At 37.5% G+C, this 26,309-nt stretch overlaps 1 protein-coding gene across 3 annotated transcripts in view; it reads right to left on the reverse strand.

The window, feature by feature from the left end:
• SORCS2 (sortilin related VPS10 domain containing receptor 2) overlaps nucleotides 1-26,309 on the reverse strand; it is a 1,375,930-nt gene that overhangs the window by 950,514 nt on the left and 399,107 nt on the right. Inside the window, exon 2 of one of the 3 annotated variants that reach the window (XM_056802396.1) lies at nucleotides 1,832-1,939. The exons of the other annotated variants lie outside the window; for them this stretch is intronic. The gene's annotated coding sequence lies outside the window, so the exon portion shown is untranslated. The remainder of the gene's footprint in view (nucleotides 1-1,831; nucleotides 1,940-26,309) is intronic. 3 annotated transcript variants of the gene reach the window in all.

Consider the following 26,309-nt stretch of genomic DNA (forward strand, 5'->3'; position numbering starts at 1 on the left):
TCCTTGATCTGCCACTGACTTCATAAAATCTTGGAAAACTCATTTTTCTTTTAATTTTTCTCATTTATAAGAAGTGTGCATATAGCAGTTGTGAGGGAAGACGAAAGGATTGGGCCTGTTGTAGGAGGGGACTTTCCAGTTTGACCACTTAAATACCCTGATAATTGGTCTTTCTGCCTCTATCTGCTTTCTTTCTGAATAATCCACCAGTTACTAAAATAATCTTCCTCAAGTACAGTTCTTTATCATTCTCCTTCTTGAAAACTGCAGTGGCTCCCTATTGCCACAAGAATAAAGTACAAATACATCCATGTTCTCTACCTTGTAGCCAGGGCAAAATTTCTAGTTATTTTCTCTGCCTATTTCTATAGATAATTCTCCATTACCCTGACTATTCTTTCTTATAAAGTGGAAGAAGTAAGGTTTGAAGCCAGGTCCCCTGATTTTAAATTCTGTACTCTTTACAGTACTCCATACTTATTTTTTAAAAGTGAAATCTACCAAACTGAGTGACTAAATATTTGGAGAAAATATTTTTTAAAAATGTCTCATTACTTCTACAAAGTGAACTACTTCAACAGGTGGAACTCTAGGATTCGGCCACCTTCCACTAGAAAACAAGAAAACAGTCTTTTTCAGATGCAGTATAGAGAAATGGAGCTAAACAATTTCTAGACAAATCTCCTCTTCTGGAAAAGAGAATTTCTAAGCTCCTTGGCAGCCAAACACACAGAGAAATAACATTCAGAGCCTGGCTTCTTTGACAACTAAATGAATCACTTGGGTTTTAAAATGAGTTGACATTGAAAGTTGGTATTGAAGCACTCAGAGATAGCCACATACGACACCAAAAGCAGAAAGGCATTTAAGCTTCATTAATGGCCACAGGCTTCAGTCAGAATATTAAATGAACCTTTAACGTGGAAGACCCAGTGCTAGATGCTGCAAGAAACATCAAAATAAGCAAGATAAAAACCTTCCAAGAAGAGAGGCAGCTCAACATAGTATAAAGGGAATAAATAGGGAGTTGTTAAAGGCTTTAGGTTCAAATCCTGACTCTGACACTTAGAGCTAGGTGAATATAAAAAGTCATCTTATCTCCTAGAGATTCAGCAGTCTCTCTTGCAAAATAGGAATAACAATAGCCATAATGTCTATTTAACAAAATTGGCATAACCCTGAAATGAAATAAAGTATATGGAATAGAGCAACTAACAAACTCTCAAGAGTTCCATCATTTAATAAAAATAAATGGATGGATAGATAGTATTTCCATAGCATCCCAGATACTGTGCTAGGTAGGGGCTTTACAAACATTGTCACATTTGATGCTCACAATAACCCTGGGAGATGGGTGCTGTTCAATATCTCAGTTTTAAAGTTAAGGAAACTGAGTGACTTGTCTAGAAACATACAATGTCTGAGGCTGAATTTTAATAAATACCTTCCTGACTCTAAGCCCAGTGCTCCTCTCATTGTGCCATTCCTACAACCCCTATTTCAGAGGGAAGACTGACAAAAGTATCCAATTTTTACAGTGTCAGGATGAATTTAACTACTCTGGAACTTTCTACATTCTTGCTCAGATCAAGTAGAAAGTAAGAACTTTTCTAAAGATTGATTAGATCAAAGTTTCCAGGGTCCCTGGCAGAGGACTCTGAATTTAGGGTCCTAAAAAAGATCTAGAGAAATTTTGAGTGTCACACTGAACACAAATTTATTACTAATTTTCTTATCTCCACCCAGAGTGTTTGAGGTAGTTGCCCCCTATATCAAATCAGACTTTCAGGCACAACCTTAATTTCCAGATTTTGGGGCCATAAATACATACATTACATCATTTCCATCATGATTATTGGTTCCTCTATCCCATACTGAAGATTCTTCTCCTATCCCCACCAGGGGTCCTTTTGCTGAAATATGAAATATTATCTGTCACCTGTCAACAGAATGGAAAGGTCTGATTAACGCAATACCCTCCAGGTAAAATGAAGTAATATACCTATCAGTGCAAAACATCACCACTGATAGAATACAATCCCCTTGAGGGCAGGGACTGTTACAGTTTCATCTCTCTGTTTTTAGCACCTTGTACAATGCCTGTCACATAATGCTTAATTAATTTTTGTTGATTAACAGCAGAAAATTGCCATCAGCTTCTGACACATATTAACCCATTTTGGATTTTGTACCTTGCAAATCAACTCATTAACCCACTGCTTGCAGCTGAATCTGATTTAATCTAACCATTTCTTGGCCCTTACTTGCTATCCTAATACTGAAACCTTCTTATGTCCCTAAACAAGCCCCCCTCAACTTCAGAGCATTCATTGGCTACTGAAAATTTTGATTAGTGACTAAGTTGAGATAAACTTTGGCATTGGTCCATTTGGAACTATCACCACTTTCTTGTCTTGCCTTTCAGACTCTGAAGACTGATGAATGATGAAAAAAAGTGAGTTTTCTACCCCCAGATAGGGTCAAGTGGTAAAGTGGAGATCTTCCCTCTGCACAGATGCTACCACAATGCAGGAAGTAGATTGGTTTAATATGTGAGATTGAAAGTCAACAACTCTTTGATATTCATTATAGAAATTGATCTATAACTCTCTCTGCTTTCTCTCCTTGAATTAAGTATCAAAATGTGTCATGTGTGGTATAAAAAAGGAAGTTGGTAAGACTGCCTCTACCTATTTTTTCAAATGGTTTATATAGTATTGGGATTATTTGTTCCTTAAGCGTTTGGCAGAATTCATTTGTTAATCCATTTGGTCCTTGGAAATGTTTTCTTAAGGAGTTCATTTATAGGTTTTTTCAATTTCTTTTTTCTAAGAAATTATTACTTAAGTATTCCATTTCCTCTTCTGTTAACCTGGGGGATTTTAAGTTTTTGTAAATAGTCATCCATTTCATTTAGATTGTCAGTTTTACTAGCATATAATTGGGTAAAATAATTCCTAATAATTACTTTAAATTCATCTTCATGGGTAATATATTCAGAAGGTAACAACTCTTGCCAATAGTTCCAGTGAGAATGCCAATCTTTCTCTCTCTTTGAGTCTGCCTATTATAAAATTAAGGAGGGTTCACATTTCAGAGCTGATGGTTTGACTGGTCCATTATATCATAGAATTTAAGTTAGGTGTTTTAGAAAGAAGAAAAGAAAAAGAACCAAGTGAGACCACAGTGTGGGGAACAATAGAATTTTAGGGCATCTTGAGTTCCTGAGTGACTTTATTTGGGTGTGTGCATGACAGTAGTCTCTTCTTACCCACTATGTCTGCCTAGAGAAGTCATTTGAAACATGGTGAGTGAGGCTTAGAGTATAGTGCACAATGATGTGTTTGGGTGGTGATAAATCTATAGCATGTAATCAGCAATAGCTCTATTTTTGACAACATTTTCTGAGTCACTCCTTATTTCCTTGGGTATGTCTGAGTCAGAGACTGCAATACCCTGACAGTTAGTGGTGGTGGGATTTTGACAGTATGTTGCATGTTACAAAAAATCTGAAAATAATATAACATCTTATTTTCAGGGAAAGTAAGGCCTACATATGGGTATTTTTTTAATAAAGTCTATGCATGCAGCCATAGGACTATCCCTGGTCTAATCTTCACCAAAAGTCTGGTTGTAACCTATACAAGCAATTGAACGGGGATAACACAGATTAATCTTTTTGAGAAATCAAGACAAAAATTACAAACATACATGCCATAGGTTGAGTTGTAGAGTAGATGCTCAATAAGTACAGGTTGAATTGAATTAAATTAAATGGACTTTTAGGACAGTAAAACAAATTCATGATGAGAAAAATTAAGTCAATTTCAGGAGAAATACTGGTTTCATTTGCATCAATTTCAGTAAAGATACTGTGCTATTACTTTTATGATGAAAAAGGGTCACCTTCTCTATGCAACTGAATTTTACATAAATGTTCCTGACAATAATGTAAGCGTTGCTCCTCATTTCCCCAAAGGTTTCACTCTGGTACAAGAAACTGACTAAGGGCACAGGGGAAAAAAAATCCCAACACTCTTCTATTCACTTTATTATGTGTGTGCTGTAATAGAAAGGAGTCTTGAAATTGTAAGAGTTGTGTTCTTGGTGATCTTATCAGATCCCTTGGGTTCAATTATTGTCTATATGCAGATAACTCCCAAATCTACATATCCATTCTTCATCTCTATCCCAGTTTCAATCCCACATTACCATCTGCCTTCTGGTTATGTCTACCGGGCATGTCTCATGGGCATCTCAAATGCAATACATTCAAAACAGAACTAATTATCTACTCCGTCCCTTTACTTTGATGTGCCCTTTACCCAAAATTCTTTCAAGGGTACCACTCAGTGTCACAACCTTGAAGTCATTCTCTACTCTTCTTTCTCCCTCCCTCATGCAATGAGTTCTCCAGTTCAGACTCCACAACATATATCATATACCCCCTCTTCTCTCATCCTGCTCAGTCCATCCTCACATTTTACCTTACCAGAGCCTCCTTATTACTTTTCTTGCCTTTAGTTTCTCCTTTCATCAATCCATCTTCCCTACAGCCACTAAACATATATTACTGCCTGTACTTAGGAACCTCCAGTGGCTCTCTATTACCTCTTGAATAAAATGCAAACTCCTCTATTTGACATTTAAAGCTCTTCACAATATACTTCCTGCCTGACTTCCCAGACTAATCTTAAATTACTCCTCCTCCCACCTCCTACATTCCAAGCAAAGTGGCTTATTTTCTGTTCACAGTACACAACATCCAATTTCCTGCCTTGGTGCCTTTGCCTTTGTAAGATCTCTTCTAGATCAAAATCCTATGGTCCTAGAGTTCTAAGGTTGGACATCATAATCAAAGAAGAGAACAAGCTGCTGGCCCTGGTGCTGATACAGCCACCTCTTCCAGTATTCCAAAATCTAACAAAAGAATTGTAAACTCTCCACACTACACAAATATTGTGATTGATCTGAGCAGACAGGACTCTCTTCATTATACCAGAAAAGGAGCTTCACCCAATTCAATCAGCATTTGCCAATTCCCTACTATATACAAAGCACCAGCCTTAGTGCTGGGAGAGATGGAGAGTTTAAAGATGATCTCATACAGCTTTTAGTTTTGTAGAGAGATAAGATACCATAATACATGACAAGAGCATTAGAGAATGGTCAAGCAAAGTGCTGCTTAGAATATAGTATATGGTACTCTCTGGATTTTCTAAAATAATAATAATAGTTCAGAAGTGCTCAGCACATGCCTCCAACATCTCATCTAGAGGATAACCAATGGGAATTAGAGTCAGGAAGTTATGATTAACTCCTGTCCCTGACACAGGTTTTGGGACCTTGGACAAATAACTTAACCTCTCTCAGACTCAGTTTCTTTGTATGTTAAATGGGGATCATAATAGCACTTACCTCTCAAGGTTCTTACTGAAATAACATGAGGTAACATATATAAATGGTTCTATAGACCTTAAAGCTCAATATAAATGCCAACTATTATATTCTTGATGTCATCATTATCATCATCCCCAAAAGAACTCTGTATCCACTGAGTCTTCAGATCTTGAATTTCATTCCTAGTGTTATGAAGTTGTGTGTCCTGACATTGCCTGATTTGGAATAACTGTCTGATGTAGATATGTAATGTCTTAGGAGTGGTTTTGATGACAATAATCCTGATTCATTATAATTGTTATTGTTGATCAAAGTGAGCCCAAGCATCCCTGTGCCTCTTATGTGGTTTCTTCCGATTCCCACATGCTGAGCCGAAGCTACTTTCTTCCTTCAAACTCCAGTTAAGGCATCACCTATTCCATGAAGCTTTCCTTGCTCAACCCTGATTCTCTAATATTTTTCTGAAGTCTTTTTCTTTAGCCTCCCCATTATATTTCAATCTACCTTGAATATTGTTACATTGAATAAATGACAACTTACCCACATTACAAGTCCTTTAGGGTGGGAATTGTTCTATTAAATATCTTGGAATCTCCCTATGCCTAGCCTAATACCTTGAACACATCAGATGCTTAACAAATATTTAATGCATTTTTAAAAAATGTTATAAGTTTTACAAAAGCAAGTATAGAATAGCAGATAGGGAGCTGACCTCAGAGCCATGAAGATCTAGTTTCAAGTCTTGCTTCTGAAACAAACGATATGGCCAAGACCAATTCATTTCACCTCATAGTGGTCTAGGCAACTCTTAAAGACTCTTAAGTAGCCAAGAAAATATTGACCCATACCAGAAGAGGGAGTTTCCTCATCTGGGATTTCCCTCTATAGCAGTGAAATCAAAGTTCCTGTTCTGGTATCTATACTTGAGGTATACAAAAAAATTTGTAGAGAGTAATCCTACAAAGCAGTAGGACACATATTATCATTCCATTTCTATTGGTAATTGAGTCTCAAGGAGCTTAAATGACTTATTCAAAGCAAATGCGTCAGGGATAAGATGAGAATCAATATCTTTTAATTTTCTTTTCATTATACCATAACCATTTTTTTCTTGAAGGGGTCCTCATTACACTGTGAATGCCCTTACAATATAGTTAAAATTTTACTTGAGCTAACTATTCATATTGTGTGCTAGACTATGGGGGTAACACCCAGATAACAAAGATGCTGGACTGATCTTCAAGAAGCTTGGAATCATGACACATTTTACACAAAGAGCTAAGCACTGGGAACAGCTAGGTGTCTCAGTAGATAGAGAACCAGGCCTGAAGATGGAAGGTGTTGTGTTCAAATATGACCTTAGGTACTTCCTAACTTTGTGACCCTAGGCAAGTCACTTTACCCCAATTACCTAAACTCCTATTGCTCTTCTTTTTTTTTCAGGACAAAGAAAAGTAAAAGGAATTTATTAAAAGTACATCAAGGTAGCAACATATAGACAATACACTGACATTTGGGTTGATGCCCAAAAGAATGCTCCTTTCAACCACAGAGCTCACAATCTAGTGGGAAAAATAATACCTGAATGACTATGTACAATCAAGACATAGGCAGGATAAATTGGATAAAATGCAATTTTCTTAGCTGAACTCTGAAAACTGAGACACCCAGTGTCTTGACTTTTTCCATTCTAGGTTTTCATGACCCAGCTCTCTTGATTATTTTCCTCCTGACTTGACTACTTACTCCTTTTTAGCCTTCTTTGTTGGTCATTCTTTTCTGGACCTCTCATATCATACCTATGTTAACTTGGGGAAAAACACAGAACTACCAAAGTAGTCAGAGAAACCAAGTCTTTAATCAGGAAAGAGATAGTGTTCAATATTGTGCCACCACTCAGAGTCTGCTACTCTGGCAACAGTATCTCTGAAAGGATCCTCCTCCAAAGGACAATAGAATTCGGGGAATTTTTTTAGACAGGAACTGCTATGGAAAAGGAACTAGTCATCCTCAAGAACTGCCAATAACTGCTCCTTTGGGGAAGTCAAACCAAATTAGCCAAAAGAATAAAGTTCTCTCAGAAAGAGAGAAGGGAGGCCACATTGGCAGCCAATTCAAACCGCCATTACCATTTCCCTTGACACCTAGATGAAGATAGTTCAGGAACATGAACCCCAAAGCTTTGGGAATAGCAGTGTCTTATAGACCACCCAGGGCAGGAGGCAGCTAGGTGGCTCAGTAGATATAGTGTTGGTGTGGAGTCAAAAAGGCTTGAATTCAATGCAGCCTCAGATACTTATTGGTTGTATCACCCTGAACAAGTCACTTAATCTCACTTTTGGCTTGATCCAATGAAGAAAAAAAGAGTAAACCACTCTAATGTCTTTGCTGAAAAAACCTCATGTAGAATATTGTTGTGCTATGGTTCATGAAGTCAGAAAGAGGCAGACAGGAATAAACAACTAGACAATAACTAGGCCATCAGACATTTTCTAGCTTTTATGACCATCTTTTAGAGAAGGGATGAAGAAGGGATTTTATTGCATCTAATTTGCAACTTCAACTGGTAACCAACTATCACAGATGGAAAGGGAAGTCTAGGAGCCCAGGAAGTTGGTAACATTTCCAAGATGACCATTCCTGCTTCCCATTCTATCTCTACAGTCCAGGTATCAACTCCCATGGACATGGATCCCAGCAATTAATTGCATCTATCAATGATCCAGACATAAAGTTCTTGTAACCAAGGCCCTTGGCCCTGCCAAATGGTTCAACATAAAAAAATGTATATGATGTTAACAAGGGAAGTAGTATTAAAGATGCTGCTTTGTTATTGTATCCTAACAATCACTGGACTTTTCCCATATGACTTGGAGCTGAGACCTTTCATATGTGTTTTCCATCCCATTAGAATATAAACACTTGATACCCAGGACCATCTTATTTTTCTAGTTGTATCCCTAGGGCTTAATATAGTGGTTTGAAAATAGTGATTTTTTTCCATTCATTCCTTGGAAAGTTTGGTTCTTCTTAATGTTTAGCTGCAGAAGATATTCTAGCAAAAAGAATATAAGACATCTCAACCTGGGCTCAGCAAAATGCTTAGTAACTTTCCTCAATTGACAAAGGAATTTGAACAGTGTTAATGAAAAATAAAAATGATTGAAAGTTAATAATGGCAGGGAAAAGACCTATTTTTACAAAAATATTTATAGCAGCTCTTTTTGTGATGGTAAATAATTGCAAATGGAAAGGGATAGCCATCATTTGGGGAAGGTTGAACAAATTGTGGTATCTGATTTTAATGGAATAATATTGTTCTATAAGGAAAAAAACAGGCAGGAGGATTTTGGAAAAATCTGGAAAGATTTACATAAACTGATTTAGATTGAAGTGAACAGAACAAGAGGACATTATATATAGTAACTGCAATATTATACGATGAAAAAACAGTGAATAGCTTAGTTATTCTGAACAATAAAATAATCCAAGAAAATTCCAAAGGGCTTTCATGATTTAAAAAAAAATGGGTCTTTTGCCTCCAGAGAAAGGACTGTTAGATTCCAAATGCAGGCCAAAGTATACTATTTTGCACTTTCTTTTTTCTGTTTGAATTTTCTTACATAAAATGACTAATATGGAAATATATTTTACATGATTGCACATATATAATCTATATTAGAAAGCTTACCATCTAAGGGCTGGAGGAGGGAGAGAGAAAATTTGGAACTTGAAATTTTAAAAACTGAATGTTAAGAATAGTTTTTATATGTAATTGGGGGGAAATGCAATATTTTTTAAAAGAGAAGTTAATTATGAGAAAAGCCTTCCAACACCTAATTCAACATGTAATACAATTTGGAAACCAGATTTCAGATATGAAATTTAGATGAAAAAATGTCTGTCTGAGATAGATCCAGGAATAGTTTGAGTGTAATATGCAATGTGTAATGCTACATAGTTGTTTTCTTCATTAGTATAAATCTGGAATGAACATCCTTTGGCAAAAGGCCTAATTTCTGGGATGAAGAATGTTACAGCCACTACTACTATATTAGAACTAACCAGTAGGCATCTGTTTGTCAACATTCATTACTATATATGTCACATGTAGTAGCTTGTCTTCTAATGGCCAACCAGATTGCCTGTAGAATTACAGAAAGGTAGAAAACTTGGAAACAACCTCAGGAGTCTTCTTTTACATAACCTAATCAAGACATGATTTCTATCTACAAGCTCCCTATTAAACTGTAATTCAGTCTCGGCTTGGGGACCTCCTACTACAGGGAATTCACCACTCTGTCCCAAAGTACTCCATCCCCTTTCTCACCTATAAAATACAGGGTTAAAACTAGAGATCTGAAGTCCCTTCAAGCTATTCTATGGTCATATCAGTTAATTATGAAAGGCCATATCAATCTCATATGCTTATTATTGAAATAACATGATAGATTATTGAGATAGATCCTAAATAAGGCAAGTAGAGAATTTAGAGGCTGATAGAATTCTTTAAAGACAAAGGTTTGCCTCTAATGCCCTTTTAGCTCTAATGCTCAATGTTAAAATAGTCTTCTAAATCTCACAAGGTCATTCTCTCTGTTAATGGACCTTCCCAGCTCTAATATTCTGTTTTCCAGAATTCTTTATAGCTATAAAATTCTATAGTCAATAGTTCTTTTCTATCTATGACATTCTAGGTTCTAAGACTTCTAGGTTCCAAGGTCTGTTCCTACCATGACAGTATAGGCTCCAGGGCCCCTTCTTTCTCATTCTTCTTTCTAAAATCCATTCTACGTATAATATTCTAGGTTAGAAGTCCCTTCGAGATATGACAATTTTTGTTCTAATGTTCCTTTGGAATGTGACATTGTGTGTTCTGTAGTCCCTTCCACTATAACATTTTATGATAGTAGGATGAGACATGGTATATATAACTCATCATAAAATGAGAACCAGTGATCTGAGCAAGAATCAGATAATTTTCCCCTTATAGCCAAAAATAAAAACAAAAAAGCCTTTTGAGTCCATTATAAAATAATATTGTGCTCATTGATAATGAATAGAAGCTAGTTCTTCAAAAATGCACATCTGCTTGCTGAATATTAATCAAATTTTTTGAGTATGTCAGTTTCACCCACATGTCATATTCTACTGGAAAGCAATTAATGAATACCAAGAAATCTGTCAAAAGTCACACTTATCAATGTATTATATGGTTTGGCACTTAAGGCTAAAGAACTACTATAACTTTTGAAGAAGGATGAATGTCTCAAAAAACTCATGAATTCACTTTCCTTTCCTTGACCATGTTGAGAAATGTCTCTCATATTCTCTCTTCTGGTCTCAATTCTTTTCAGGAGAGATCAGATACAAAACAATAATGGATTTGCATTCATTTTCAGTGATAGTGCCTTTTTCATTGTATGATATTAAGTTTACATAATTATCATGATCCTTAAATTGAATGCCTTTTTCTCATCTTCCGCATATCCTAAATGATGAAAAACAAAATAGTGCATTTATTGCAAAAACAAATCTGCTAGGGTTTTTAGTTCGATTGTCACCCTTTTTCTAAAATCAGATGTCCAGAAACCTTTTTTGGAAAGAAAGTTCTTATTTGTTTATTATTGGTGACAACAGATGGAGAGGAATAAGAATGAGATCAAAGATTATAACAGAAAGCGAATCATTCTATTTGAAAGAAAATCAATTCATTTGCAAAAATGCATTGACTGGTTAGATAAATAAAATGTGGATATGTGGAATGGTACTTTGACAAAGATAGATAGTAGATAAGGATCTACTATAGACAGACTATTGATTAATGGATCAGTGATAACTAGATAAATGACAGATCAGTAGATCAATAAAACATGTCAATAAAAAGAGAATGATTGATAGATAAAAGATGGAAGATTGATTATAGTGAGCTGATGGCTCTTATCTGAGACCAGCAGCAATATTATAGGTAACAAGGCATTTCATTCTCTCCTTGATATACTTAGAAACTTCAATCTTGTTTATATCTAGTCTCTTTTCCTGACTTTTTCATCATCTCCTTTATTAGATCCTGAGCTCCCTGAGGGCAGGGGGGCATGGCTTTGTACCTCTTTGTACTTCCCCCAGTATGGAACACAATGTTCTCTCTGCACATGAGAGGTACATGATAATTGTGTGGCAAATGAATGGATTAAAAATCCCAGAAGTGAAAAAAAAAAACTTGTTCTTAGCTAATGATACAAGCCCCAAATCCCCCTGACTTATAATAGTTGGTAAAGCAGAGAGAACTACAAGGTATGCAAGAATAACTCATGCAAATCATAAGGGAGAAAATGGCTTAAAATGAATGAGCATGAAGAAAGACATGAGATCACAAAGAGATGAGACAAGCAAGCAGCGTAACCCTCACTAGCGATGAAAAACACATTGGTCTAAATAAGATTGAAATGGAAAATCTCACAGCAAATATCCAGAACATGTCAACAAGAACAGGCTCTGAAAGGCACAGGAGACTAAAGAGATGAAAGATGAGGTGACCACATGATGACTAGGCATTCAAAGCAATTTTTCCTCTCACAGGGTAAACTGGAATAACTAAGTTAAATCAGGCAACCTCCAGGGCTAAGTGGGAACACCTGACAGCCCCAAATTGGAAAAGAGCTTAAGGGAATGGGTAGCCAGGCAGGGAAGAGATAATGCCCCACAAGAAACAACTGTGGTTGACAAGGAGGATGTACAGAGGATAAAAATGGGGAGAAAGGAACAAGAAAAGTAATTCTAAAAGAGACAATAGAGTATAAAAGAAAAAAGAGAGGGAGAAAGTTCTGGAAGAGACAAGGATGAAGAAAAAAACAGACGTGAGGTTACAAATATTAACTCTGATACATACCATACTTGCTATGTGACTCTAGGAAAGTCACTTCACCCAACTGAGATTTTGTTTCCTTATGTGCAAAATGTGGAAAATATTGGCACCACCTATCTCAACAAGTTGTCATGAGAAAACACTCTAAATCACCATCATCATCAATTCAATTTTGTGGTACTTTGGGGTTCACAAAGGGCTTTCTAGGAAGATGTATGAAAAGAAGCTCCTTGGAGTTTCCAATGCCAAGACCAGGGTTATTTCCAGCACACCACAGAAAGCTGAGTTGGGATTTGGTTTCTATTATTAATGCCCATGGGAAATGATTTTTGCAGAGTGTTCTGAGAGGAGTGAATGGTAGAGGAACCAAGCCATCTGTCTCCTACACCTGAAGGAAGGCAATTGCTGGGAAGCTGAACACTGTAACAGAAGACATGCTAGGACATTATATAGCTGTCAGCCTGCGATTACTAACATCTTCACCAGCATAAGCATAGAGCCATCAGCTAGATTCTAAGGGTACTGGGATGGAGAAAAGACTGCTGGAAGAAAGCAGAAGCTTCAACCAGAATCTAGATTCTAAGGGGAAAAGAGGTAACAGAGCACCGAATGTCTTAGATTAGAAGGGTCATTAAAACACTGAGCACAGAATATGAGAGCTGAAAAGCATCTTAAAATCTAGAATTTTAGAACAAAAAAATTCTTGGAACACAATGAATGATAAGAGTTGGAAGGGATCTGAGAGAATTAGCTTGTGAGTAATAGGAAGAATAGATATAGAATCAATGGATCCAAGTTCAAGTCCTCCTGTTACAGGTTTCTCCTCCATAAAATGAAGAGATTGTGTTTAATCTTCAATATTCTTTCCAGCTCTAAAGTGTATTATCCTATAATTTTATCAACAGTAAGGAAGAAAGAATGACAGTAGCAAACAGTATGATACTTTATCCATATCTGTAGTATTTTGTTTATGGATTTTGGGGGAGTAGATTTTAATCTACTTTAATCTACTTCACTGAGTCCCTCCCTCTTCCTAGCTTTTTATCTTATTCTTTTTTCTCATATCTTTTATATCTTTTTTCTCCCCCTACCCCACTACTCCTCAAATCAATGGTTAGGCTAGAAGATTCATTTGTAGGTTGCAAGATGGAACTAGTTTCATTCTTCCTATCTCCCACTCCAAAGCTCCAAAGAGTCTAAAGTCAGAAGCACTCAATTCAAATCCCCCCCCTCAGGCATATATTAACTGTGTGATCATAGGAAAGCCACTTAACCTCTGTTTACCTCAAATGAGAATAACAGCCTTTCTCAGTACTGTCATGAGGATTAAAGGAGATAATACCTATAAAGTGATTACTTAGTACAATGCCTTGCAAATATGTGTTACATAAATATTTATTCCCTTTCTTTCTCTATATGGACATTTGACCCAATATAGTCACAGAACACAGTTAAATCAGAACTGAAAAGAATCTTAAAAGTCACCCAGTCAGGAGTAGTGAGTTAGCTCAGTGGATTGAGTCCCAGACCTAGAGGTGGAATGACCTAGAGTCAAATGTGACCTCAGATACTGGGCAAGACACTTGGCTTAATTGCCTCATTGCTCTTCTGCCTTAGAATGATACTTTTATAGATTATTACATAGAAGCTAAGGCTTAGAAAGATTACATGACTTGTCCATGATCACACAATTATTATTTGTGGGATCTAAACCTTAAGGTCAATTCTCATTGATAGAATGAATGCTTCCCAAGGGCAGGGACTCCTTCATTTGTGTCTTTTCATCTCCAGTACCTGGGACTGTGCCCATGGCATATAGTAGGGGCATCAAAACGCTTGTTGATCAATTGATATGCCAACCAAGCTTTTAATTACCCATAGGGCACCTTGTCAACATTCTTTTCTTATCAAATACCAAAGCATTTTTTCTGAACTCCCATAATCTGTGCATTTTTTAAGCAGTGTAGTACTTAATAAGGATAGCTAACACATCGTATAGTAAGGTTTACTAAGCTTTACATGTTCTTTTATTTGATCCCAACAACCCTTATTCTTTTCCACATATTCTATGATCCAGGGATATTGGTTGTCTTGCTGCTCATCAAACAAAACAATACATCTTCCAACTTCAAACACCCATTTCTTGAACATTTGCCCTCCTAAAATCTCTCTCCTACTGTCCCTGACTTCCTCCAAGCCTCAGCAAAAGTCCCCCCTATTGCAAGAAGCCTTTCCCAGTACTACCTAATGTTAGGACCTTCTCTTTGACACTAGCTCCAATTTATTCTGTACATGTCTCATTTGTAGACAATTGTTTGAATGTGGTCTCCATTAGACCTCCTTAAGAGCAGTGACTTTTTTTTTTGTTTTCTTCTGAGGGGACTAAAGAATTAACCCTGTCTTAGAATCCCTAGTCACATGTGCAATTAAGCACATCTTTTGGTCTTACTCATCTGTAAAATGGGAGGGTTGGACCCTTCTAACTCTAATGGTCCCATCCTTTAACTAGGGACCCAGAATTCTCTGACTCGGTGCTTAGTACCAAATGCTTAGTACAGTGCCTGGCACATAACAGTTGCTCAATAAATGCAAACTGACTGACCCTAAAAAGTTGGTGTTATTTTTATTTCATTTTACAAATAAAGAAACTGAAGCATAAAAAGCTTAAGAGACCTACCAGGAGTCACATAGTTAGTATGTTTCTGAAGCAGGAATCAAACTATTTGCATAACTCCAATACTCTAATGCATTGAGTCACTGCCTCTTGCAGTCAATAAAACAGGAAGTGATATAAGCTTTTAATTACTCTTTATCCCAAATCATGGCATTCAAACATTCACAAAAAAAGCTAGTGACACTTGAGTGGACAATGACCCCAAATGTCTTTGTCTTGAGAGGGGCTGATCATCCTCAGACTTTGTTGCATTCTAGCTTGAAGAAAGGTCAGCCCTTTCACAAAAGAGAGGTAAACATGACTAGAATGGCAGACCTGGAGTGTATACTGAGCATAGGAAAATATCTTTTTTCCTTTGTTTTACCCTTGCCTTGATTCAGTGACTCTGCTTTTCCAAATCCCAACTTAATGAATGGAATCTACCTCTTCTTTAACATCCAACTCAGTAAATAATTACCCTTCCTAAAATTATTTAAATTGAACAATATTGAAAGCAATACTATGATGTAGGGAGAACAAGTATCATCACCCCCATTTTGCAGATAAAGAAACTGATGTTTAGAAGGGGGAAATGACTGCCTTTTTATCAGGAATACCAAAGACATCCATGAACAAATGGTTGAATAGAGCACTAAAGTAGGGAGAGTGAAGACCCAACCCTATATTAGAATCCCAAACTACATGTGTGACTAAACAAATTCCATCAACTCTCTTGGTCTTATTCATCTGTAAAATGGGAGAATTGGACCTTTCCACCTCTAATGAGTTTGTATCTATAAGTAGGGATCCAGGACTCTCTGACGCAGTCAAGTTTTCTTTCCTTTATACTGCCCTGCCTAGAAATGCTGTGTTGATTCTTTGCAACTTTCCTATCCCTGCTTTGCTTCTGTCTATGGATTGATCCAAATTCACCAAGTTCACTATGAAGTCAAGAGAAAGGGAAAACTCACTTCTTAGAAAGGATGGGACATGTTACTGGCAGGGAAGTTGAATGTTATCTAGCCCATCCAATTTATTTCAAGGAAGGAAACTGAGGCCCAAGGAAGCCAAGTGACATGGCTAACATCACCCAAATGAAAAGTAGGAGAACGTTATATCACTTCCTGTTTTATTGACTGCAAGTCTTGTTCTACTCCACTACTCTGCCTCCTTGGTTCAAACTTCAGTTTTATACTCTGGCCATCATTTTCTTACCTTTACTACTAGTTCTCACCCCCAGTATACCATTATACTGAGGGCAACCATACATTGTGATAGCCTCAGTCAGTGACCATTCATTGTTTCATACACCAGTCAATTGATATCTCTATTGATAACAATAAGCTCATGAATTCTTAGAGGTGAAAGAGAAAGAGACTTCAGAGATCATTTAGTCCAGTCTCTTCGCTGTGCAGAAGAGACCACTGAATTCAAGTTCAAAGTCAGCAATATGGCAAGTAAAAGACCTACCACTTAAATTCAGACTTTCTGATGCCAAATCTAGTGCTATTTCCCCCTATAGCTAGCTAACTGTCCTCCATCTCTAACATAGATCTGCCTCTGAATGCCAAGCATGCCTATATCCATATTGTGTACAGCACATGTTTTACATTTGGCCAAGGAGGCAATTACACTACATTTCAATAACTCCAAGACAAACCACTTTCAATTCAGGATTTGTAAAACTGACTGAACGGCAGGAAGCACATGCCAAGCTGTTAACACTAATGCAGTAGGGATCCTTGGGCACCATCAGAAAAAAGCACCTGGGCTTACAACTAATCCATTTCTTTTAATCAGATGATAAAGGAACAGAGCAGGCATAGGAGGAACTCCAAACTGGAAATGGAACAACCTTAGGTATAAAAATCTAACTATGGCATAATGAATTTATAATCCCTCTGAAAGATAACAGAAACAGGAAACTGACATCACCATGGAAACCATCAAGGTGTCAGGCGCCACTCAAACTTGAAAACCTAGAAATATTGAAGAAAATGGGTTGGAACCTTATATACTGCAAGCATGAAGTTATCTCTAGTTCACCAATCAAAATTCATCAACCAAGTACCATAGCACCCAGATTTTAAATAAATTCTTCCTCAAATTGTTCATTTTATTCTGAGGTTCATTACATCTAATTAAGAGGAAACATAATTGTTAGGATTCCAGATGGAGTAGCCTGCCTCCTGAATACAAAAACATCATTTCTTCTTAGGCCATTCCTTCTTCTGGAAAACCTGAACTCTCCATGTGAATATATCTCACACATCAGCCCGCACAGAGGAAGTGGTTATGCCAATGGGCTCTTTTCTAACACAGTTTAGCAACTATATGTTGGAGAGAAAAAAAGTAAATATAAACCTTAAAAGTTATGTTTCTTTGTAAACAGTTGAGTGGGTTCTTGCAGTTGACATAATAGGATTCTAGCGCCAGATCACATCCCAGTGTTGGTGAGTGTTTTCCAGTTTGAGTGCCCAGAGGGCAAATTCAAACTGTGAGCCCTCCCTTCCCTCCCCCAGCCCCACCCACATTACCCAAGAGAGCAGAGGAAATGCTTGCTTTGAGCAGATGTAAAAAAATGTCCTCAAGGTGTGGGATGAGGGGAACAGAGCAGCTCTCCCAGTGCTGGCTGGGCACACATGCCAATACTTCACCAACACTGTCATAGCCCAAAGAATATGGGGGTTATTCAGGTAACTTAAATGATAGTATATAGAATTTTTGAGTAATATGGGAGTTGAGAACATAGAATGCTACAATTAGAAAGTAACTTAGAACGCATAACTGGTAATTACCATAGAAGGAAATGAGCCAAATATTTCATAGAAGAGATTAACAATTGATATTTCTAAGCCACTTTATAGCTTACAAATCACTTTCTTTACAACAACCTTTTTAGATGAAGATTACAAGTGTTAAGAAGCCCATTTTGTATGTGAGAAAACTGATGCCCAGAAGTCACAAAATTCATAAGAAACAGTCTCTTATTTCAACCAAGGTCTTCTCCATTGCCCAGATCATGAGATGAAGTCATCTAGTCCACTTCCCTCATTTTACAGATAATGAAATTGGTACTCAGAGTGTTGCCCATGAGCACTCAGGCAGTATGTGTCAAAAGCATCACCTGAATCTTAGAGTATAGAAAATAGAGAGCTGACATTTTATCTACCAACACTATTGTTTGGCTAAAAAGGACTTCATGAGTATGCCTTTGAGTCTATATACACTTTAATGGACTGGGCTCTGTAAGCCTTGACCTTTACATTAAATCCTAAAGTGATGAGCTCAAAAGTTTGGTCTTATTGTTTTCAATTTATATTTAAAAGATTGTATAGCATATCATCTATTCACAAGAAGAAAGAGATGAAAATTGGTTCTCAGATACCTCAGGGATCATTTGTCGATCTAGGAAGGAAATAAACCAGTACAATGAACTCTCAATCAAGAAATAGAATTATAACATTTTTTAAATGAGAAGGAAGAATGGAAGAAATGAAAGAAGGAAGGAGATAAATATTGTAGTGGGAAGAATACTGGCTTTTTGGAATCATCTTGGTCTGAGATTGAATCCCAACTTTGTGACCATGGCCAAATCATTTTCTTTCATGGGGCCATATTTGCTCCATCTATTACATAAAAGAGATTTGATCAGGGGATCCCAGGCTGGACTCTGATTAGCCCCAGGGATATAAGCAATATTTGATAATTAACTATAAGTGCTGCAGTGGGTAGAGTGCTGGGTCTGGAGTGAGGAAGATTCATCTTCCTGAGTACAAATCTGGCTTTAGACACTCACTGTTGACCCTGAGCAAGTCATTTAACCCTATTTGCCTAAGTCTCCTCATCTATAAAATGAGCTGGAGAAGGAAATGGCAAACCATTCCAGTATCTTTGCCAAGAAAACCCCAAATGGGGTCAAAGAGAGTCAAACATATGAATAATGACTAAAGAACAAATGTTACCCTATGGAAATATTCCAGAAGGGTGAAAAATAGCATTTTAATGAAAAAATTATATTAATAATTTCATGATACTAAAATGGTTATGCAGGAAATCAAGTTTTTATTATGGAAATTTTATCTGTATTTTATTACATTCAAGGTAAACTATTTCATCTTGAATGTGGAAATTTACTGACTTAGCTGATCCCTAAATTGGGTCCTATTTCAGTCTAGACTTTAATATCTCCTCTGGTTTTGACAATACATGTTCTATGGTTCTTTCCAACTCTGACATTCTATGCTTCTGTAATAAATCTTACATTATGATTCCTTACTCTTCCTGTTGAAGTACTTGTCAGCACAAAGACAGCTAGGTGACATAATAGAAAAGAGTTCTGGACTCAGAAGTCAGGGACAAGTCCAAATTAGTCTCAAACACTTACTACCTATGTGATCCAAAAGAAAGTCACTTAATCAATCATAGCCTCAGTTTCCTCATCTGTGAAATGGTGATAAGAATCACAGTCACTTCACAGGATTTCTGTGAATTTCCAATGAGAAAACATGTGTAAAGCATTTTGCAAAACTAAAAGCATCATATGGTGTTAACTCTTCCTGACTGAGTTATGGAGTTTTCTTTGCAAAGATACTGAAGATATTTGCCATTTTCTGCCCCAGTTCATTTTACAGATGAGGAACTGAAGTAAACACAGTTAAGTGATTTGTCCAGGGACATACAACTAGTGTCTGAGTCCAGATTTTAACTCAGGAAGATGAATCTTCCTGCCTCCAGGTCCAGCACTCTCTCTACTGTGCCACAGAGCTGCCCCTAAAGTGTGACATTAATGCTATTATTCACATTCATTAAAAAAAGATCTATAAATCATTTGTCTCTCAACTTCCAATTACTATATTTTGGGAAGTGTGGAATGTTAGAAAGAAAACTGGATTTGGAATCAGGTGATTTTACTTCACTACCAATCACAAGTCTTCAATTCACTAACTATGAGTCCATCAGCATGTTATTTAACATCACTAGACCACCATTTCCTCATCCTTAAAATGAAGGGTGTGATGAGGTGCCATGTAAGGTCTCCTTCAGCTCTAAATCTATGATCTTCTGAACTCTCTTCATCCAATTCTTCCAGTGCCAGAAAAAAAAAAGACTGAAAATACAGCTCCTTCCTTACTTTTTGTTATTCAAACTTTCAGCAGAACCAATTTAAATTCCAAATGTTGTCAGTCTCTAGACTATCAGGGCCTCTCCTAGGATGGTTTTGAATACAAAGTTCCTTTGACTTTCTTTGACATTTCTTTGTAAGGCTGTGGCACAGTGTTCTTTATTAAGAGTCTATTCTAACTTGAAAATGAATAGAGAACTGATTATCTTGAACCTTTAACTTAGAGAACAGAAAATGGAGGAAGCTAGGGGCCTTCCCCTTAGGACCTGATGACAAAGGGTTTTCTCATACAGGAAAATGTCATATGAAAAAAATAATGCCTCTACCACAGACTGTTTCTTTGGACCCTAAAAAAGGGGGAGGTGGGACATATGTTGCTTATGTCTAAGCTATTATTGAAAATTCTTGGCAAATACCTAAAGGTTCCTTTCTCTTGTTTTTCTGGTGCATCCAATTGAGAAATTTTTCAGAGAGCTCAAAAGGATCTTAGGGAAAAAAAATGGAAACAACTCTAGAAAGACTTGGAAATCACCTGGTCCAAGACCCTCATTTTCTAATTTGGGAAACCAAGACCCAGAGAAGGGAAGGGATTTACCCAAGATTAAACATCTAGTTAATAGCATGGGGCCAAATTAGAAATCCAGGTCTCTAGACTTCAACCCACTATAATTTCCCAAGGAGAAAGATAGTACAATTTAAGTCAAATCAACAAGCATTTATTTATTACCTACTGTGGGGGCCAGACACTATGTTAAGCTTGGGGGATACAAGGAAAGGCAACAGTAACACAACATCAATGAACATTTTTTAAAAAGAAATTAAAAAGTAAAGCCTTGCTCTTAGAGAGCCCACAACCTAAGGGGAAGACAACTATATACAAATATATATATATATATATATATATATATATAGAGAGAGAGAGAGAGAGAGAGAGAGAGAGAGAGAGAGAGAGAGAGAGAGAAGTAAATTAGAAATCATCAAAATAGTAGAAATAATGTCAGATTAGGAGTAAAACCACAAAACAAAACCCCTTGGTCACATCCCATCCCTAATGCTTTTTCAAGAGTCATCTGCAAAATGGCCACAAGAAGAGGGCATCCTTAACAGAGGCCAGGTGAGGACACAATGAGGTTACAGATGAGACAGACTTTGCAAACCTTGCAGACTGAAGAGACTATCAACCATTTTTATCTTTCCTTTCAGACCCAAGATTACTTCCTCTTTAGTAACCTATTCTCCCATCAATTTAGTACCTAGCTTATACTTTGGTGGACTCCCATAGAGTAGATGTTCCCTGTAGACTGGAACTAAACTGATTCCTTGATAATGTTCCCAGGACATCAAACCAAAACTGCAAGCAAAAGATGTTTTCTCTGTATTTCAGGGTTCCCACTCAACAGAGTTCTACAGCATTTACAAAAGGTTACACCTGTTTGCCTCAGCTGGAACAAGCCCTTTCTGGGCTCTCCTGACCTGCCCATGTCCTTAACTAAATTCCCCATCCTGAGGAGGTTAGGCTTCTCTCCAGAGAGCAGGGTTAGACAAGGCAACCAGCAACCCTCCTCCAAATGAAGCGATCGTACAGAATTAAACCCAGTTCCTAATGGCATTCTCCATCCCACCCCCCAAACAGGATAAGTCTTTATATAACATGGCATAAAGCAGTTGATTTCAACCCATAAAAAGCCCAGGGATTCAGAGTAGAAGCTGAAAATCCAGGCTGACAAGGAATCTTTAGCACAGACCAGTGTGGGAAAGAGGCCACAATAGACCTGTGATAAAGCCTAGTGTCAACCTGCATTTTCAGCCTCTTTTCTGTGTTTGGGTTCAAGCCAAAATGAGATCTATTATTAGTGAAGGTTTCATTTCACTTTTCTCTTTGTGCCCCTCCCCAAAAATCATTTTTAAAATAACCCTTCCCCCACGCTCCCCATGAATTCAATGCCAGCTTGAGCAATTGCATTAATAAGCAGTTATCTCTATCTAACAACTAGGTCTTCACATACCTACAGAGCTGGGGATTTTTACAAAGGTTTTTGGTAGCTGGAGAAATAAGAACTAGAAGGCATAGAGTCTGGGATGACCCAGATCCAGATTCTGGAGGGCACCAAGAGACCGTGGGAGCACAAGCCCCTGACACCAGCAACTGACCATGGCACTACAATGGGTCTATAAGCCTGGGAACTTGGGGAGGGCGATTGTGCAGAGACACAAAGTCCTCCTTGCTAAATATTCATCAGGATGAGCAGTGGAAACTTTCCCTATTACCTACATAGTGGCCTATTTTTAACAGTTATTTTCATTTTCAAGGTAACAAAAGCCATCAGTACACAAAAGGAATATATTAACTTTCAGCATTACAGGGGCAAAAGAACATTTATCACTGAACTGGGCTCCACTTCTCTCCCCCTTTGCCTCTTCCATCCACCTTCTTCCCTTTCTCCCTTTTCCTTCCAGTTTTCCCCCCTTACCTCTCTCCTCCTTTATTTTTCACCCCCCTCTCCTCTTCTCATTAGTTTCCTCCTCCCCTCCCAAAGTGCCCTAAGAGGAAAACATTGAATTTGGAGATAGCATCAATTCTAATCCCACTTTTGTATGATTTTGAGCAAGTTACTTGCCTTGTATCTCTCTGAGACTTGTTTCCTCATCTGTAAAATGAAAAGGATTGATTAAATGATCTCTGCAGCATACCCAACAAGGGCTCTTTCTATTTTGTAACTATAGCTGTGAAAATACACACAAGATTCAAATTCTTCAGAAGATCAGGTGAGGGCAAGAGAACTGCCATCTGCAAAATGATTACTTGGGAGGGGGGTGATTAAATGGTCTCTAAGGTCCCTTCCAGTTTTAAATTCCATGACTCCCCTTCCCAGACATGGTTTTCTTCCTTACTAGTCCCTTCAATCTTTTTTCTTTCTCACCTTTCTCTTTTCTCCCTCCCTCCTCATTCTTCTCCCATCCACTCCTCTTTCCTCTTATTTTCTCTGCTTTTTTGCCCTTCATCTTTCTTTTTCTGTTTTAAATATGTTGAGTTTAAGATGGAAAAAAATGGAATTTAAAAAGCATACACTGTCTATTTTTTTTACCCCTTTAAAAGAAAAATGTGTTCCCAGGGAGTCTTTTCCATTACAATTTTCCTTAGAGAGGATTTTTTGTTCTATCAGAGACAACATATAACTTCCAGATAATGGAGGATTATGATGTAAAAGGCAGTCCTGCTACAAATGCATTAAGAAATCTGGGCTAATACAAAATTGGACTTGCATCCTTAAAACTCCAAGTGGAAAAGACTGAAAGATCAACAAATACCTATTAATCACCTTCTTTATTTGAAAAATACTATGCTAGGCACTTGGGGGAGAGCATATTATAAAAGCTTTATGCCCTCAAGAAACGTACATTCTGCTTGGAATGACAAACTATAGCCATATAACTTTAATATGAATTAAGAGATGATTTGAGCATAAGCAAGAAGAAGATGAAGTTATTAACAAGGTTCTTGCTGCTCTCAGAAGCAGGATTCAAAGCTAAGACTATTGTCTTTTTATCTATAATGACTCTTTCCACTCCTGAACAGTAAGTGCTAAACAGAACAGTCTAATAAGACAGATAGAGGTTCTCCAAAGACCCCACAGGACCCATGGGCCCTGGGATGAGCCTCTCTTCTCTTCTGTGCTTCTCCATAGGTGTAATAATTTTAAAATCTTTGGAACAGAAGAAGGAACACTTACAACCTCTAGATCCGACATAGGCCATCTTCCAGTTCAGAAGGGCAAATCAGACCCTTGCCTTCATTTCATCCACCTTGTGTGGAGAATCCTCCCCCCCCCCCAAAAAAAGAATTTCATAGTTGGAAGGGATCTTAGACACCATCTAGTCCAAACTATAACTTAATAAGTGTTTGTTTCCTCAACAGGAAACAAGAGCTGACTCTGCCTTATACTTATAGCTGTGAAAATGCACACAGGGTTCAAATTCTTCATGAATTCAGTTGATGGCAAGAACACTTAGCCTGAGGGAGCTCCTAGAGAAGATGCACTTCCAGATGTAACTAAAGCTCTGTATTTTATTCAAGTGGAAAAAATGGTAGAGATAGGAATAAATTCAAGAAATATACTATTCCAGCCACAAGGTACCAGCATGGACAATAGCTCAGAGATGATCAATCAAAGGATGTAATATGATAAGGAAGCTGAAAGCTGCCTTAGGGATCATCTTCCCATTTACCTACCTGTGTGGATGACAATAGGTACAACAGATTAACTAGGGAGAAGAATAGAATATGAAAAGGAGTAATAAGATATCAGAACTATAAAGACAGCTTGGAAATATATGAATGTCAAGTTGTTCTTGTTGGTCATTCCTTATCTTATTTTTTATAAACCCTTACTTTCTATTTTAGAATCAATACTGTGTACTGGTTCCAAGGTAGAAGAGTGATAAAGGCAAGGCACTGGGAGTTAAGTGACTTGCCCAGGGTCACACAGCTAGCAAGTGTCTAGGCTAGATTTAAACCTAGGAACTCCCATCTCTAGGGCTGGCTCTCAATCCACTGAACCAGCTAGTTACCCCCTTGTCCTTTCCTTTACAAAGAGGATCAATGATATCAAGGGGTGATATCTTTCTTGACTTGTTCATTAGTTGTACATAGGTGAGGTGGAGTTGCACAAAGTCACCATCATCACTCTCTCTTCCAGAATCATCAAACTCCAGTGGCAAGACAAAAGTCAGGATAACTGGTGTTGGCCCAGGATGCAGTAGATGACCTTGTCATCTTCATTATCTGACCAAGCTCTAAGCTCAACATAGCACCTATCTCAGGCACTTTCATGGCCATTGAAACAAATTGTTCTCACCTGCCCATTCTGTTTGGAGAAGTAAAGAATGCCTGGAATAGACATTCCCCAATTCAATGACAAATCTGAGGCTTATCCATTGCCCTTATACTGATTTAGCCTATCTGCCAAGCTGGTTTACCTGGATATAGCTATGGGGTATTCGATAGCTGCTTGGAGCCAAAGGGAAATTATTGGCAAAGGTCTTTCCCCATCCATACTCACCCAAACAGCCAATGTCTTCTAACTGGAATTGACCCCAATTTATCCTGTATAGATCTTGCCTGTTCTATTAGAATGGGGCTTCATTGAGGGAAGGGACTGGTTTTTGTTCAGTTTTGTTTCTTTTTACCTTTTTTTAAAATTCATAGCCCAGTAGATATCACTTATCACACAATGCCTGGAAGGAGTAAGTACTTTCCTTTGTGATGACTGATCAACCAATCGGAAGCCACTAAAGTGTCCTGTGTAAGTGACACAATCTAATGTGAACAAATATTAATCTGTCAACACAGGAAAAAAGGATCTGGAAAGAATGTAACTGGAGGCAGAAAGACTAGTTAGAAGTCTATTCCAATATTCTCGTTTCTTCTTGTTTCTAGCATACTCACTAATTGGGAATTTAAGGTGACTCCAGCCAGCTTTTCCATCACTAATATAGATTGCTTCAAGCCATGTACTCAATGCTTCAGTCAAAGAGGACCCTTATTCATTTGCAGAAGGACACATGTGTTGTGCCACTAATTTGCTTCTTCCTCATATTTGCCCTTCAAAATGCATATCTGATCAGAGATGTAAAGGGAACTCAAGAGCCATATAATCAAACCTCCTCATTCTGTAAGAGAAGAACAGTTCTGGGGCAGTTAAGTGACTATACCAAGATCACAGAGATATTTATAAAAACCAGAACTGAGAACTGAATGGCAGAATTGAAACCCAAATTCATTCCATAGGGTTATGGATCTCACTGCTGTATTTTATTGATCAGAGAAGGGACACGGTCCTCAGAAACTAGCTACAGAGTCTATTACCAGCCCCATAGCTGAAGTATTTTTAGCTAAATAGGATTCATCAAGACTTGTTCTTTCTTGGCACAGCCCCCAAGAACTTAAGGTAACCTCTGTTAATGGTTTAAATTATTTTGAGAGACTGATTTATGAGTAAAAGTATCAAGTTATTGATTAGACTAGCATTATAACCAATAAAATGATAGGTCAATGGTCCTCTTGATGACCAAAGACCCTAATAAGCCTCAAGGCAGATCTACAAATAAGAGTTTTAAAAGCTCATCATTCAGCCCCTTCCTTGAATACCCCAAGACATCTCTAACAGATAAATAACTAATTAGGAAATGGTCCACCAAACTATCCATCCCACTCCAAACTATAGGTGATGAATCTCACAGGGGCGGGAAGAGAATTGTTGTCTCAT

This window comes from Monodelphis domestica, chromosome 6, assembly GCF_027887165.1.
Source record: "Monodelphis domestica isolate mMonDom1 chromosome 6, mMonDom1.pri, whole genome shotgun sequence".
In the NCBI taxonomy this organism is placed as follows: Eukaryota; Metazoa; Chordata; class Mammalia; order Didelphimorphia; family Didelphidae; genus Monodelphis; species Monodelphis domestica.